Source organism: Malaclemys terrapin, chromosome 1, assembly GCF_027887155.1.
Source record: "Malaclemys terrapin pileata isolate rMalTer1 chromosome 1, rMalTer1.hap1, whole genome shotgun sequence".
Lineage (NCBI taxonomy): Eukaryota > Metazoa > Chordata > Testudines > Emydidae > Malaclemys > Malaclemys terrapin.
In genome coordinates, this window is record NC_071505.1 from 1,768,163 (window position 1) to 1,782,581 (window position 14,419).

The window sequence follows — 14,419 nt, forward strand, 5'->3', positions numbered from 1 at the left end:
CCCAGGGCAGAGGCAGGTGTGCTGGGGGCTCAGAGAGGTCTGGTTCCAGGAGGCGAAGGTGCCTACGACTTAACCCCCGAGAGAGAGTGGACCCCCGAGAGGGGCTGTCGCACTGAAGGGAGTTCCTCCCAGGACCGTACGGAGCCGGGAGAGAGCACGGGGCTTGGGAGTCCAGCTGACAGCCTGTGCCCTGGGCAGACCCCAGTCTGGGCCGCACGCTGCTTGCTGACTGGTGCGCTGCTTGTCCCTAAGCCCGCGGAGCTGCCGCCACGTGCCAGCCTGGGGCAGCCTAGGCAGCAGGATCTGGGCTCTAGGCTGCAGGATGCAATTAGCAATGCGTGTGTTACCGGCAGGAAGCTGATGGGGAAATGGCTGGAGCCAGGAGCCAGGAGCCCGGGGCGGGGGCGGGGGCAGGGGGGAGGAAGCGTGTGCCAAACAGTCACTGTGTGTCTCTTCTCCCCTCGCCCGAGCCAAGCTGTTGTGCATCCCCCGTCAGGTATGCACCGCGGAAACGCTGCTTCCCATCAGGCGTGGAATTATTTGCAAAGGAATGCGGAGCTGGAGTCTGAGGGGAATGCCGCGCCGGCTGGGGGGTGGGGGGAGACAGGCTCGGCGCCCCGGGGGGCGGATGTTGGCAATGCCTCCCTGCAGGCTGCCCGGCCTGTTGTGAATCACCTAGGCGCAGTCCCCTCCCCAGCTGGAAAAGGTTACGTGCTCCCATTCCCAGCACCGCCTGCCCCTGGGATTCTCTTGGGCCCATGGGCTGGGCTGGAAGGGAGGCAGCGAAGCGGCTGAGTTGGCCGTGCGAGGGGGTTTGGCCTCTGCATGCCGAAGGCAGGAGACGAGGGCGGCTGTTTTACGAGGTGAAATGAACCGTTTAACACCAGGCTGGGTCTGACAAAGGCACCGGCCCCTGCAAGCGCTGACGCCCGCTGTGACGTCCGGAGGAAACCAGCGGGCAAGTCAGCGATGGGGAACGGTCTCAGGCCAGCGCTGACTCATGGCAGGGGAGATCTGAGACACTTCGCCTGAGGCCTCATGTACACAGCGCCAAACCACGCAGGACTGGCAGGCGAGATCCACAGTTGGGAGAGCAGGGGTTGTGGGTCGGGAGTGAGGGGCACTGGCAGAGCTGGGTGTGGGGAGCCCAGGGATGGGCTAGCAGGGGGCTGTGGGTCAGGACTGAGGGGCACTGGCAGGGCTGGGTGTGTGGAGACCAGGACTGGGCCATCAGGGGCTGTGGGTCGGGGTTGAGGGGCACTGGCAGAGCTGAGTGTGGGGAGCCCAGGACTGGGCTAGCAGGGGCTGCGGGTCGGGAGTGAGGGGCACTGGCAGGGCTGTGGATGGGGTGAGCCCAGGACTGGGCCATCAGGGGCTGCGGGTCGGGAGTGAGGGGCACTGGCAGAGCCGGGTGTGGGGAGCCCAGGGCTGGGAGAGCAGGGGGCTGCGGGTCAGGAGTGAGGGGTACTGGCAGAGCTGGGGGGGGGGAGCCCAGGACTGGGAGAGCAGGGGGCTGTGGGTCGGGGTTGAGGGGCACTGGCAGGGCTGTGGATGGGGTGAGCCCAGGGCTGGGAGAGCAGGGGGCTGTGGGTCGGGAGTGAGGGGCACTGGCAGGGCTGTGGATGGGGTGAGCCCAGGGCTGGGAGAGCAGGGGCTGCGGGTCAGGAGTGAGGGGCACTGGCAGAGCTGGGTGTGGGGAGCCCAGGGCTGGGCTAGCAGGGGCTGCGGGTCAGGACTGAGGGGCACTGGTAGAGCTGGGTGTGGGGAGCCCAGGACTGGGCTAGCAGGGGCTGCGGGTCAGGACTGAGGGGCACTGGTAGAGCTGGGTGTGGGGAGCCCAGGACTGGGCTAGCAGGGGGCTGCGGGTTGGGAGTGAGGGGCACTGGCAGAGCTGGGTGTGGGGAGTCCAGGGCTGGGAGAGCAGGGGCTGCTGTGACAATTGGGGCTACCAATTTACCCAAGTTGTGAGCTCGGCTGTTAAAAGCATGTGAAAATTCCCAGATGTCACCATAACCGGTGCTAAGCAGTGCTGGGGGGGAGAGGTACAAGTGGGAGACAGACAAACTGAGTTAGTCTAAACAGACAAGCTGAGTTCACATGCTTCAAGGCCTGTCTTGAAATGATGCGTGTGAAAAACAGGAGATGTGGCGCTGGAAGTGAATGGGACAAAACTGGTGGGTCAGCCATTGGGCCTCCTGGGAGGCAAAGTGAGGGAGGGGCTGGGCTGTTCCACCTGGCATCTCCCTGAACACACAGAGATCGTGGGGGAAACGACCAGGCAAACCCGACAGAGAGGACGGACAGAGGCTACTGGAGGGAGTGTCACCAACCTGGCTGGGCCTTCATCATCCTGGTCCTGAGAGCTGTCCTGCCCAGACCGGGCCAGAGAGACGGACCCTGGGCCATCGCCACCTCCACTGGCTCCGACCACCCGCTGGGCTGACACTTAGCACCGTCTTTGCTCCCCTGGGAGAGACGGGCAGACACCAGAGGGGTTTTCCTTCTACCAACCGTCTCCTGCTGAAGGGTTGTTAAAATGAGCCTGATTCCAGACCTAACCGTCACAGGCATTCACTGGTTTCCTTCTTTTCTGTCCCTTTAATAACAGGTTACAAAAGGTGTCCTGGGGCGTTTGCCACAGTGCGAAGCTGGTGGAGGTCTCCAGGGGCCAAGCCGGTGGAGGTCTCCAGGGGCCTGGCTTAACAGGTCAGTGCTGGACAGTGACTGGGGGATGTTAACACCTTTGGCCCATTTATTCCGTCTAAATGAACACACCGGGGCTGTGGGTTGGGGGAGCCCAAGGCTCGGCTGCAGGGGCGGCGGGTTGGGATTGGGGAGCATTAGTAGAGCTGTACCCGGCAGGTTGGTGGGGTGCTGCACTCAGTAATCCTCAGCTTTGAAACCCAGCCCTGGACTGGGTTCCCTAGGGAGGTGGTGGAATCTCCTTCCTGAGAGGTTTTTAAGGTCAGGCTTGACAAAGCCCTGGCCAGGGCCGGCATGTCTGGGTCTGCGGCGGCAATTTGGTGGCGGGTCCTTCAGTCCTTCTCTGCAGCACTTTGGCGGGCAGCTCAATCGGGTTTTTCTTTTTTCTTTTTTTTTTTGCCACTTGGGGCGGCAAAAAAGCTGGAGCCGGCCCTGGCCGTGGCTGGGATGATTTAGTTGGGGATTGGTCCTGCTTTGAGCAGGGGGTTGGACTAGATGACCTCCTGAGGTCCCTTCTGTGACGAAAGTGGGACTGTTCTTAATGTTTCCTCTGAATACTGTGTGGGTGCCTCAGTTTCCCCTATGCATTTCTTAAGTCTCTAGAGGGTGAGATTGTTGCAGAGCAAAGGACCAGTGTGCATAAATGGCCGACACTCTGTCTCCTGGCAACTAATGGCCGGGGCCCTTCCCCCCTGCAAGGTGATAGCTAAAGGTATTGGAGACCAAAGAGATCAGGTGACCTCCTGGCCCAGGAAAGGAACAAAGCCCAGAGGAGGAGGGGCTGGAGGGGGAGTTAGTTTTGGAGCTATCTGGGGACGAGGAGTGAGTGCAGACGTGAGTGTCTGGCTCGCTGCCCTCCAGAATGGACCCGGCTGTGGGGTCCCATTCTTTGTACCTACAAGCTGTGTTTTAGACCATGTTCCTGTCATCTAATAAACCTCTGTTTTACTGGCTGGCTGAGAGTCACGTCTGACTGCGAAGTGGGGGTGCAGGACCCTGTGGCTTCCCCAGGACCCCGCCAGGGCGGACTCGCTGTGGGAAGCGCACGGAGGGGCAGAGGATGCTGAATGTTCCAAGGTCAGACCCAGGAAGGTGAAGCCGCGTGAACTTCTTGCCCTGGAGACAGTCTGTCACAGAGAGGAGACTTCACCGGAGTCCTGACTGGCTTCATAGGGAGCTGTTCCAGAGCATTGCCTGGGGACCCCGTGACACCTTCCAACCCTGATATTCTATGATTCTATGAACCCATGGGCAAAGTGTGTGGCTCGTCCCCCTCTAGTGCTGAGCCACACAGGAGATAATGGCCTTCTACTGCTATCAGCTACTCTGTAAGCTCAAGCGGTGGAGATCTGTAGTTGTCAACCCTGCTGATGACGTAGGAGGGGTTCACTGTGGTTCCACATTAGGGAATTTTTTCAATTTTAATTTTTTTTTAAATATTGGAAACAAGATTGAAAACAAACCTGTGGAAGCAGAGAAAGAACTGACAGGAAGGGGATGCAATACATGACAGTTCGTTAGCAAGAGTTAGGCTAACTGTAACCCTGATAACGAGAGATTTGTAGAAGCGAGGATTGTGTGAGGCGGGTGAGAAAGAACTGTGTAAGAAGTCATTATGACCTGGTATAGATAAGGTGTAGAAGACCTTGTGTAGATAAGGTATAGAAAATATTGTATGTTGGCAAGAGTCAAAACAAGTGAGGAAATGAGATATCAAGATGGCCTATGTATAAACAAAATGCAACTGTTGCTCATTATTGTCTGTAACAAAAGGTATAAATGCTTGCTGTAATTGTTTACCTGTTGAGAGACCTGCTTAGCTCTCTCCCTCTGCGCAATTGTGAGAGTTAATAAAGCATCTGACTTGCTATACCTAAACAAATAGTGAGAACTCTGTTTTTCTCCGACAAACCCATTAAAAGGTCACAAAGAAGGGTGCAAAGCTGAGCGCTCAGAAGTTAGGAAATGGCTAAATTAAGGTTGCCTGCGTAACCTTAATTCAGCCCCTTTGTGTGTGTGCATTATGAGCTAGTCTTTAATGACCTGGTCGCATGCTGTGTTTTCCGCAGGCCTCATTCAGTGCCCAGGCTGGACCTGCTCTGGTCTGCACAGTGAGGTGCGGAGGTCCCCTGCTTCGTTTGTGGCAGACATCAGTAGATGTGCAGGGACTGAGGCAGGGGATGCCGGAGGAGAAAGAAGGGGCTCGTGGCGAAGGTAGTCGAATGCTGCCCGGGAGAACTGGATTTTCCCCCAGCCGCTGCCTCAGTGTTTCTATGCGGCGCTGGACAAGTCACGTAAACCAACAAGTTCACAGTTAGCCAAATGTGTGTCCTCACTTTCTGGGAGGCCGGCTTGAGATGCCTGGGGTCTGGACTGCAGAAGTGCCGAGTGCTCCGAGCTGCAGCCGAGGTTATGGGGGCTCTGCTCACACAATGTTCTATCACATGGTAAAGCCCCCAAGAAATCAGGCCCCAGGCAACGCCGATTGGGCACCCAACATTGGCCTCATGTTCTCAGGCCCCCGGCTGCCAAGGGGGATCAGAGCCAGGTTGAGCACATCAGTTCATATTTGTGACGGGCCGGCTCCTCTCCCCCGAGCGGCACGGAGCAGCCCAGGGGGGCGGTAAGAGGAGTCTGAGTGCCGCGCGGCATGTACGGCCCGGGGCTGGGCAGATATGACTAGTGTGCTGGCTCTCCCAGGCTGCAGGCGTCCCTGTGCCCGTCGCCTTGGCCGGGGTCCCAAATGCGAGCAGCCGGTCAGCCAGGCTGCAGCCTGGTGCGCGAGGACCAACCTGGAGTTTATCGGCTCAGCTGCCGGAGTGTTAGGCCAAGCTGTGACTGGCGAGCGTCCCTCTTCCTCCTCCAACAGCAGGCAGTGCCGGGCCGGGGTTCAAGCGTGGAATGGGCACTAGGGTGTCTGGGACAAGGGGCTTGACCCCAGTGGCTGCAGGGCTGCTGGCTCCTGGTGCAGTCAGTATCGCTCCCCGAACCCCTCCCTGCTCTGGTTCCCTTCACCAGCTGAATTATGCCCCCAACCACCTAACGTTCTACTCCTGGCCCTTGCTTGAGCCCCGTGGCACGTGTGACACAGAGACCCCTTGGCCAAGGGTCACACCTGTGCCTTGCAAAGAATCCTCACCTCAGCCCTGACAAACTCACGACACCAAACACCCGTCTCGCAGGATGTTTGTCCCTAAAGAGTAGCAGGGGAGGTGGCTGCGGAAAGCTCGTAACTTGGCGAGACTCAGGCATCATGGGATGTATGGCCGGGCACTAGTGGAGGAACAATGGGTTTACACTGAAAGTGTGCTTTATGGAGGTGGAGTAGAAACCAGTCACTAGGAGGCGCTGTCTCTCAGGGATGGCCCCTCTGGGTAAGAGGGAGAACAGAAGAAGATAAGAACAGCCGGACTGGGTCAGATCAAAGGTCCATCCAGCCCAGCATCCTGTCTTCTGACAGTGGCCAATGCCTGGTGCCCCAGAGGGAGTGAACCGAACAGGTAACAGACCAGAGCTGGGACATCTGGGAGTAGCCAGGGTCAGGGGCTGGGTATCACGGGGAATGATTCACAGGGAGCTGGGGACTGGGGTGCAGCTGGTGTGAACCTGCCTAAGGCCGGCATCAGTCGGGGCTGTGAGAGACGGGCCCGCGGACGAGTCACGGAGCCGCTCTGCACTTGGTTCAATGGGGATTACGCACTGTCCGGCCCCACGCAGGTGCTGGGAGCAGCTCAATACTCCAGTGATGGGGGCTGGAGCGCAGGGCTCATGCAGGCAAAGGCCTCGTCTAGCCTGGGAATTTGCCGATTCCAGCAAGCGAAGGCCGCCAGCCCCCGTGGAGCGAGGCTGGGTGGTGCAGCTCTGGGTGTCTCTGGGCAGTTTCTGCAGTTATTTAACTGGAAAGACATGAAGCAGGATGGCCAAGGGAAACTGCTGGGCCGGGTGGGGGCAAATGGGGCCATGGCCACGGCTTGGAGTGAAGGGGAGGGAGTGTTATCTGCCCCCTCCCCCAGTGCAAAGTGCAGCCTCAGCGTCCCTGCAGCCTACCTCGCCAAGCGGCTGGAGGTGGCAGCCACGCCCTGGTCTCTCCTCCCCCTGCAGGGCTTGGACATGGGGGAATCACTCCTTGTATTAGTCAAAGCAATTGTGGGGGGCACTCGGGGGCACTGCCCGGTATCGACCGGCACAGCACGCTATACAAGTGGGCCGGGAGGCATTTCAAAGCATCTCCTCTTTTCTGCCTGTGTCCCAAGGGAGGACGCTGGGGGAACAAGAGGGGCAGGGCTGACAGGAATCGCTGCTCCAGAGGCGAAGCGCTCACTGGCTCCAGACAGGGGCTCGATGGGCCGTGACCCCCGGGTCTGTGCCAATCAGGGCGCCTGGCGCTAGGCGCTGTATAAAGTACCCAGAGACGTGGGCCCATCCCCAGAGTTTATTATCTTGTTATGACGTGGGGCTGAGAGGTTGGCTGGCACACAGGCCCCTTTGTACGAATGCCAAGTGTAGGCTGTTGGGGACAAGAGGAACGCATCTCCTGGGGCAAGTCATTCCAGAACTGGGTCTGACACACACACCTCCTCTGACGCAGCTGGACCCGGCCCCCGGCAGCGTCCCAAGCTGGGCCCGGCCCCCGGCGGCGACACGAGCTGGGCCTGGCTGGACCATGGGGCTGAGCCAGGCCAGCCAGTCCCAGGCTCTTGAACAATGGGAGAAGAGGGGCACAGGCACAAGGCCCGGTGCTGAGGGCTGGGTTCAGGGCCCACCGCGGTCAATGGGCGTCCTTGCCGCAGGTCCAGAGCAGGCCCCTGCGGCAGTACCCGGGCGGCACTGGGTCACGGGAGGTGCCATCCAGGGGCGACGTCGCTGAGTGCCCAGGCCTGCAGGCCGTGACCTCGGCAGCCAGCGATGGGCTCTTAATCCCTGTGATCGGCCCGCTGAGATTGTGCTGAGCCCAGCAGGCCTGTGGCAGTTCTCCTGAACGAGGCGCATTTTTCTGTCCTGGGCCTGTTTTCAAGGCAGCTTTGAAGTGTTTTCAGACCACTAAAGGAATTAACTGGGCCGCTGGGATCGGCGCGCGGTCTGGGCGCCGCTTGGCTCCACGCCCCCCTCACAGCAGCACGCTCAGCCCTGCAGAATGTGCTGACGGACGGACGGACGTGGGACCTGTGCAGATTACCAGGGAATCTGCTCAGGGTGCAACTTTCTGTCCTTTGGCGGCTGCTCCAGCCAGCTGCAAGCTGGGGTGCTGCCCCCGCTTTTCCCTCTATGCCTCGGGGCCCCCTCCCCCCCAAGGGCCTGGGAGCAAACAGCCCTGCAAAGATCACGGCCAGTGAGCACGTAGGCCAGGTAACCAGCTGGGTGCCCGGTCGGCCCAGAGGAAGCTGGGGAAGGCGAGCCGCCGTGCCGCTGGGCTCGCTGGGCCTGAGCGCGTTACTCGGTGTCCCGGGCCCGTGGGGCGCGGCGCAGCTCACAGCACCGTGCACGGGGCCGGGGGTGCGTGCAGCTCGCCCGTCTCTGTGCACGGAGGGGCACGGTGTCAGCTGCTTGCGGTGTTGTTTTGTGCCCTCCTTGCCAACATGGGATTCATGGTGGGGAGGGGGAGGCCGAGGGTGGGGCTGGAGGAGTCATTGGATCAGACTCAAGGCATGGGAACCCCTCTGTGGGGTTGTGTGGGGCTGGGGAGGGAGGGTCTCATGGTGGAAGGCGAAATGGAGACAATCCAGAGCCCCCAAACCACCAGGGAGGCTAAACCTGTCATGCTGGGGGGGACCTCCCCCCTTATCTTTGCCCCTCTGCAGAGCGAGAGACCCATGGGCCACCCCTGAGCTATTCAGAGAATCATAGATTCTATGGGGATAGAGCTATTCACCCCACAGGCCCTGTCCATCCCTGACCCCCCGCTCCCTGTGCCCCCTGTGACGTGTCAGGTCACCTGCCTGCCGCCCCCATTTGAACCTCACCCCCCTGAGAACCGGCTGGGCAGGCGCTGAGGGGCTGAGCGGAGGGTGACAGTGCCCCGGGGCAGGGCCTGAGCCCTCGGTGGGTTAGTGCTGGGGCTGCATAAGGGCCGGTCTGCGCTGAAACCCTCCATCGGCCTCGTTACGTCTCCCAGGGTAAATCCAGCCCCCGTGCAGAGAATTCCTGTCACCCGAGCGACTGTGTTGCAGCTGCAGCGTTTGAAGAGCAGACATACCCCACGGCAAGCCCCACCCTCGGCTAAAGAAATCTGATCCGCTCCACTGAGGCCTGGTCTGCCCTGACCAGTCCGGGTGACCTCGCTCTGTCGGCCAGGGGGTTGAAAACTCCATCTCCCTGAGCGCTGTCGCGAGGCCGACCTAGCCCCAGTGTCGACGCAGCTATGGCAATGGAAGAGTGCTTCACGTCATTCCGGGCAGTGACGTTCCTATACAAACGTAACCCCCCCTCCTGCCATCGCCGTAGGCTGCGTCTACACTACGGCCGGCCTAGCTACACACCAGCATAACCGGACCAGTGTGGTCTCCGTCGTGTAGCCACTAGGAAAACCCTGCCGGAGGAAGAGCAGGTGAGACAGAAAGACGCTTTCATTCATTATAATGTTAGAAGGTGGCGATGGTGGGGGAAGTGGGATATACAAAAGTTTCATACCAAACATTTGGTAGCGTCTCTTCTTTTGCCAGGAGACTGCAGAGAGCGGGGCAGATGCTTGCACCTGAGGCTAGGTTTGGTACAAAGGATGGGGTTAGACAGACACTGAGCAGGAGGTGGCCACGAAGTTTTAAAAAAGCGAGAGCGAGCCGTGGTGACAAAGCCGCCCACGAGGCCGAGCTTGGGCCGTGTTCAGAGGGGTGTCTCCGTCTAGAGGCAGCCGCAGGTGATGTCACAGTTCTGTCCCCGCTCTCCACCTGTCTGCGACCACCCACCGAGAACCCCCTCATGGAACACGCTCCCCACTTCCATGTCCCACCGGCGGCGGCGGCAGCACGGCAGGAGTTGGGAGCCAGCCGTGCCGGGGGCTGCAGGGGGGCCAGGACATGGGTGCTGGTCTGGCTACGCTGCAATCCGTGATGTCACTGCAGCGGGCTGTAGTCACACCTAAGTTAGCTTTGCTCTCACTAGCTTGAAGAGCAGCAGCTGTCAGGCCGCAGCAGGATGGGCTAGCGGCTGGGTACCTGTGACAAAGTGGGGCTGTTCTTAATGTTTCCTCCGAATACTGTGTGGGTGCCTCAGTTTCCCCTATGCATTTCTTAAGTATCTAGAGGGTGAGATGGTTGCAGAGCAAAGGGTCAGTGCACATAAATGGCCGTCACTCTGTCTCCTGGCAACTAATGGCCAGGCCCTTCCTCCCTGCAAGGTGATAGCTAAAGGTGTTGGAGAAAAAAAAGATCAGGTGACCGCCTGGCTCAGGAAAGGAACAAGGCCCAGAGGAGGGGCTGGAGGGGGAGTTAGTTTTGGAGCTAACTGGGGACAAGGAGTGAAGTACAGACGTGGGTGTCTGGCTCGCTGCCCCCCAGGATGGACCCGGCTGAGGGGTCCCGTTCGCTGGACCTACAAGCTCTGTTTTAGATCCTGTTCCTGTCATCTAATAAACCTCTGTTTTACTGGCTGGCTGAGAGTCACGTCTGACTGCGAAGTGGGGGTGCAGGACCCTGTGGCTTCCCCAGGACCCCGCGTGGACGGACTCGGTGTGGGAAGCACACGGAGGGGCAGGGGATGCTTGTGATGAACTGGGACTGTTCTTGCTGGGGTGTGTGAATGCTGACAGGGGAGTGTGGCTGGATAGTCTGCATTGGGGGATGGGAGTCTGAGTCTGCCCGAGGGCGAATACCTGGGCGTGTAGCATGGGAGCCCAGGAAGGGGTTGGAGGCCAGGGGACTCCTTGGCCAGGAAAACTGAACAAAGGCTGTGGGAGGGGTCGCTGAAGGGAGAGGGCTGGAAGCGGGCTGGAGAGATGGCTGGGAGGCAGAGATGGCTCTGACCTCCCAAGGGGGGCTGGGATGCCTGGGACCCCCAGATGGACCTAACTGAGGGGGGCCCTGTTGTCTGTGCCTGCAAAACCTATCTTGGACTGTATTCCTGTCATCCAAATAAACCTTCTGCTTTACTGGCTGGCTAAGAGTCATGGTGAATTGCAGAAAGCTGGGAATGCAGGGCCCAGAGTCCCCCGATACTCCGCAACAACTGGTGGCAGCGGCGGGATCTACTGCACCCCGTGGACGGCGCTTCCTGCAGTAAGTGACTGGGGAGCAGTAAAACGAAGGGGGATTGACGGGGACCAGGCGTGCTGAAGAGTGAGAAAAAGACGGTTATTACCCCTGGGAGTGTGTGACCAGCAAGAAGGACTTTTGCAGTAACAGGGTCTCCCGGGGGGATCGCAGCGGGTGGTCCCAGGGGCGGAGAAGTCTGCAGCTCGACCCTGGCAGAGAGGTGGTAACCTCGAGAAGGGCTGGCACACTAGGGGGCCCCCTGGAAACTGTGGGAAGCTGTGAGCACACAGGCTGGTGAGTGGCCAGCAGAAAGATGTATGCCAAGCGGCTTAAGAGCGACCTGGTGGAGCTGTGCAAGCAGAGGGGGCTGTGCATTGGGAGGCTCACCAAAGAACAGCTCATTGCCCGGCTGAAGGCGGAAGATCGCGCAAATAAACTAATCCCTGTGTCTCAGGGAAGCAGCCTGGCAAATGCAGCGCAGGCACCAGTGTCTGTCCCAGCTGGGAGTGGTCAGCCGGCTGCTGAGGGCTTCCCGAGACCCCTCCTTCCTATGCCTAGGGGAAGGGTGGGGAGGAGCCCAGCAAATACCGAAGGCGCCGTGACCCCGCCGGCCAGCAAGGGACCCTCCCGGCGAAGCTCGCCGGCCAGCAGAGGATCCTCCCGGCGACATTCGGCATCTGTGGAGCGAAATTGGCTGGAATGGGAAAAAGAGCTAAAACTAAGAGAGCTGAAGAATCGTAAACAACAGAAACAGCATGAACGGAAGGAAAAAGAGAGACAGAAACAGGAAAATGAGAGACAGCGTCAGTATGAAGAAAAATAAAGACAGGAAAATGAGAGACAGCGTCAGCATGACCTGGAACTGGCGAGATTGAAGGGCAGCGAACCCCCGGCTGCGGTGAGTGAGGGGGGACCCAGGACTGCACGGAGCTTTAATAAGTGCATCCTGGCCCCACGCAAGGAGGGGGAGGACATGGATGACTTCCTGGAGGCCTTTAAGACGGCCTGCAAGCTGCACCGGGTTGATCCCGCGGACAGACTCCGGGTCCTTACCCCCTTACTGGACCCCAAAGCCGTGGCATTGTACCGCCAACTGGGAGAGGCAGAGAAAGGGGACTACGAACTATTCAAAAAGGCCCTGCTACGTGAGTTTGGGCTGACTCCTGAGATGTACCGGGAAAGGTTCCGGAGTCAGGATAAAACCCCTGAGATCTCATATCTGCAACTAGCCGTCCGCATGGAAAGATACGCCAGCAAGTGGGCTGATGGGGCCCAGACAAAGGAGGACCTGGTCAAACTGCTGGTACTGAAGCAACTGTATGAGCGGTGCCCATCCGACCTGAGGCTGTGGTTGGTGAACAAAAAGCCAGAGAACCCGCGACAGGCAGGCCGGCTGGCTGATAAGTTTGTAAAGAGCCGATCAGGAAATAAAAGGGAGGAGTCCCAAAGGAACAGTCCCACCACAACGCAAAAAGAGAGTCACCATGGGACCTCCCCGTGGGAAAATACAAAAAAAACCCATCAGAGGGGAGCTGCTGGCATCAGGACCATCCGACCTACTCAAGGGGACCAATGGGACATGGGCTGCTACCACTGTGGCCAAAAGGGCCACATACGGGCCCAGTGCCCTAGGCTCAGGGACAAACTGAGCAGACCGAACCCACAGAGGGTTGACTGGGTAGAGACCCAGCCCGGCGAAAGGCAGCATTCCCAGGGAAGGGGGGCTGGCAGAGTACCACCTGCTAAGGAGGGAGAAGAGCTCCAGGCCAGCTCCTCTAGGGGGCTGGATGCCCCAGACTCAGGGTTTTTGGTTTATACGGTGGGTGCGGGGCTGTCCCTCCGGAGAGAGTACCTTGTTCCCCTGGAGGTGGATGGGAGGAAGGTCAATGAATACTGGGATACGGGCGCAGAGGTGACGCTGGCCCGGCCCGAGGTGGTGGCCCCAAATCAGGTGGTGCCCAACACCTACCTGACCCTGACGGGGGTGGGCGAAACACCAGTCAAAGTGCCCGTGGCAAGGGTACACCTGAAGTGGGGGGCCAAGGAGGGCCCCAAGGATGTGGGGGTACACCCGTATTTGCCCACTGAGTTATTGATGGGGGGGGACCTGGAGAACTGGCCAAGCAACCCCCAAAAGGCACTGGTTGTGACCCGCAGTCAGAGCCGGCGAGGGGCACTGCGCCCTGGCCTTGGGGGGGGTGCCTTGCCTAAGGCGCAGGACCCTAACCTGGTGGGGAGGGAACGCCCAGGGACACGGCTCAGGGAGGCTGCAGCTTCAGACCCAGCAGGCGAGAAAGAGCAGGTGGCCATCCCTGTCCCAGCTGCTAAGTTCCAGGCCGAGTTACAAAGAAATCCCTCCTTGCGGAAAATAAGGGACCTGGCTGACCTCAATGCGGTACAGACCATGGGACGAGGTGGCCGAAAAAGGTTCCTGTGGGAGAAGGGGTTCCTGTACCGAAAATGGGCTCCCCCAGGGAAAATGGAGTCAGGGGGGATCAGGAGGCAGCTGGTGGTACCCCAGAAGTATCGCCGCCAGCTGCTGTGCCGGGCCCATGACATTCCCCTCTCAGGGCACCAGTAAAGCAGAAGGTTTATTTGGATGACAGGAATACAGTCCAAGATAGGTTTTGCAGGCACAGACAACAGGGCCCCCCTCAGTTAGGTCCATTTGGGGGTCCCAGGCATCCCAGCCCCCCTTGGGAGGTCAGAGCCATCTCTGCCTCCCAGCCATCTCTCCAGCCCGCTTCCAGCCCTCTCCCTTCAGCGACCCCTCCCACAGCCTTTGTTCAGTTTCCCCGGCCAAGGAGTCCCCTGGCCTCCAACCCCTTCCTGGGCTCCCATGCTACACGCCCAGGTATTCGCCCTCGGGCAGACTCAGACTCCCATCCCCCAATGCAGACTATCCAGCCACACTCCCCTGTCAGCATTCACACACCACAGTAAGAACAGGCCCAGTTCATCACATCTCCCCCCTTCGAGACTGAACTGAGCAGGGTCACTTTAGCCAGTGACCCGGGGAAGTTCGAACCTACCCCCGTTCCCATGGATGCCCCCGCATCCCTCCCATTCCTTGGTGAGAATTACACCAGGCCCCTCCAGTTTCATGCCCCCCCTTAGGTCGGGGGTGCTTGATGGCACTCGCAGTTCGCATGTGGGAAGGTTTATGCGGCCGGTGCCCTTTTCCCACCCCCATACCTCTGGGGCTCCAAGTGGGCTGTGGTCTTCTCCCAGCGCTCCAGTCTGGAGGTCTGTGCTTTGGGCTCTCTTGGTTTAGAGCCGCCCTTTTAACCTTGGCCACCCTCTGGAAAGGATCCTTTATGCTGGGCAAGGGTCCTAAAGCTGTTTTCCCCTTGTCCCAGGCCTTCCTCCCCCTCTGACAGGGGTCACAGGATCCGCAGTACTGTCGGACAGTAACAAAGACCCCAGGCCAGTAAAAGCTCCGTAGCAGCCTCTGCTGGGTACGCCAGGTTCCCTGGTGCCCTGAGAGGGGAATGTCATGGGCCCGGTACGGTGTGGGAAGCGCACGGAGG

The 14,419-nt window shown here is 59.6% G+C and overlaps 1 long non-coding RNA gene across 2 annotated transcripts; it reads left to right on the top strand.

The window, feature by feature from the left end:
• Positions 1–755: 755 nt before the first annotated feature.
• LOC128842592 (uncharacterized) lies at positions 756–3,794 on the top strand. 2 transcript variants are annotated; one of them, XR_008446059.1, is made up of 3 exons: positions 756–863; positions 2,609–2,706; positions 3,665–3,794. It is a non-coding gene; the product is annotated as an uncharacterized LOC128842592 (long non-coding RNA). The 2 variants fall into 2 exon arrangements; XR_008446086.1 differs by lacking the exon at positions 756–863 and adding an exon at positions 1,940–2,174.
• Positions 3,795–14,419: the final 10,625 nt, after the last annotated feature.